This window comes from Manis pentadactyla, unplaced genomic scaffold (genome assembly GCF_030020395.1).
Source record: "Manis pentadactyla isolate mManPen7 unplaced genomic scaffold, mManPen7.hap1 scaffold_758, whole genome shotgun sequence".
NCBI classification, from domain to species: domain Eukaryota; kingdom Metazoa; phylum Chordata; class Mammalia; order Pholidota; family Manidae; genus Manis; species Manis pentadactyla.
In genome coordinates this window covers 22681-25128 of record NW_026645149.1, presented here as the reverse complement: position 1 = coordinate 25128, position 2448 = coordinate 22681, and the positions used below count along the sequence as shown (strand labels likewise).

The window sequence follows — 2448 nt, the reverse complement described above, 5'->3', positions numbered from 1 at the left end:
TGCTTCTCACTAAATTGGGAACAACAACAATGACCTTCTAAGGTTGTTGGGAAAATTAAGATAATAGTTGTGATGCTCTTGACATGTCCAGTGCCTATCAATGTTAGTTTTTATCTTCTTTCCTGAGAAATCATGTAGCCTGTATGATTAGCAATTAGATTAAACTATCTCCAGCTTCTTTGTGCAAATCATTTCTACAGGAAAATTGGGCTTATTTGATTCTACCATTTTTAAGAATAAAAAATTGCAGCAAAATAAAGGATGACTGAGACTTGGAGACAGAAATAGCAGCCTAATTCTGAGCACATATAAACACACATGTGCATGTGCGCACACACATCTGCTGTCCTAGATATTGTCCCTCGACTCAGTCCTAGGTTCTGTTTCTTTATTAGATCTCATTCCCAGATTACTGAAATGTCAGGCCTGGAATGATTCAAACTTTAGCCAGTATCAAAAATTCTAGAATGACAAGACAATGTCATGGTATTATGTTATGATGTTATATTTATGGCATAACTTAATTATAGGTACTAGCAAACAGGTGTGGAAAGTATTTGAAGAGAAGTTTCCCTGTCATACATATGAAAATACAATTTTAAAACTCCTCTTTAGTCAAGAATAAACTTGGGATGGTTGCCCTGACTCAGGTCACAGGGAGCCTCAGTTATACCTCAAGATCCAGTGTGATCCAAGAGACAGTATTTAGAGTATAAAGCCAGCAGGATAGTCTAAATATGGGATGATGACTGTCAGCCCGATTTGTATTCTCGGAGAACACAGTGCACATCATTTCAGAATTACAAACTTGTGAAATGGAACGTTTTAAAGAATTACAAACTTGTAATAAATAATACAAACTTGTAATAAAAAAGCAGAATACCTGCTAACTGCTTCAGGAATCGTAAACCACAATCTGAGGTAAATTGCCCAAGCAGCAATAATGAGATTTTTTATGGATGCTGAAGCAAAAAAACTTCTGAGCCTGTGTTTGCACTCAGTGATATGTATATTTTTGGGGACATTTCTGATGAGTTAGATCACATTTGCATGTCAGAGTTGCAGTTTTTGCATACAGCACAGGTGAGTTCACAGCTGATTTTTTAGACATTTATTGCAAGTATTATGTCACTTTATAACCACAGCTCTTTCAGCTGAAATCCAGTTTATACATATTCAGTGTACATTTCTCTTTTTCATTTAGGAGTCCCCCGAATTGGAATTGGAACTCTGTGTGTGTATGTGTGTGAGTAATTTTTAGCTAAATACAAAGAGAATGTCTTTCAATATATTTCATGTGACTAGGTACACTAAAGGCGCAGGAAAGGGTTACCTAGTGGAGGCTTGAGGCCAGGTAATGATGTGCTGCCAGGAAGCGTCAGTGTTTCAGTTTACGTGGTAATTCCATTTTCAGGTGGGGCACCAAAATGGGGATTGCTTTCCTAGTAAAAGGCTTGGATTATAGTTTCACTCATCAATAATGTGAGTACTGAATAATAAGAAATTGGTGATTTTGCCAGGAGTTGGGAGAAAATAAGCACCATTAGAAATGCAATGGACTGTTTTTAATGAGCAAGTTGAGCAAGTACATCATTACAGGTGGAAAACAAGGACCCTGATCTTCATAAGGTGGAAACATCATGAAACACAAGAGGAATCAGAAGGATGGGGATGATGCACAAAGAGAGAGGATACAGGCAGCATCTGCGTCCCAACAGAGACTGAGCTTTCCTCTGTGACACGCGCTCCACTGTGTACCATTCAGGGTAGTCTGTGTATTAAGTAGCCATTTAGTAAATATATATATTTAGTTAAGTATACATTTCTTGTCTCATAGCATGGATTCAGTCATTCTCAACTAATGTGTATTTCCATAAAAAACCCAAGGAGCAAGTCCCTTTGCCCAGACCAGGAACGAGCCTCATGTTAGGATATGCTCTATATTGCACGTTAATAACCAGATATGTGCCCCTAGCCACGTCCAGCATGCATTTTCTGGTAGCGTCAAGCAGTGTCTTCTGCATATTTGAAGGCTAAGTAAGAAAATGAACTACTGCTTTGCTATACCAAGGGTGAGATGTACCACAATCATGCTACTCTGTGTTACATAAGGAAAACCCTGGAGTCACTCTTGAGTCTGGTCCCTCCTTCATTCCTACCACAGGACAGTCTATCAAGCTCCATACGCTCCGCCTCAAAAGCGTGACCCAAATTGACCACTTCTTGCTAATTCTGCTGCCACCATCCCTGACCAGATGATCCTACAGCAGGCCCCCGAGTGGTCTCTTGAATTCTGCTATTGCCCCTATATTCTTTTTTCTTTATTGAGTCAAATTTTATTTTTCATTAAAACTTTAAAAATAAATTGTATATATATAAAGGATGCAACATGATGTTTTGATATAAATATAGTGAAATAATTACTACTCAAACTAATTAATTTATCCA

At 38.0% G+C, this 2448-nt stretch overlaps 1 long non-coding RNA gene across 1 annotated transcript; it reads left to right on the top strand.

Moving 5' to 3' along the window:
• The first annotated feature begins 21 nt into the window (after positions 1–21).
• Positions 22–1820, top strand: LOC130682497 (uncharacterized). Its single transcript, XR_008995680.1, has 2 exons — positions 22–822; positions 879–1820. It is a non-coding gene; the product is annotated as an uncharacterized LOC130682497 (long non-coding RNA).
• The last annotated feature ends 628 nt before the right edge of the window (positions 1821–2448 follow it).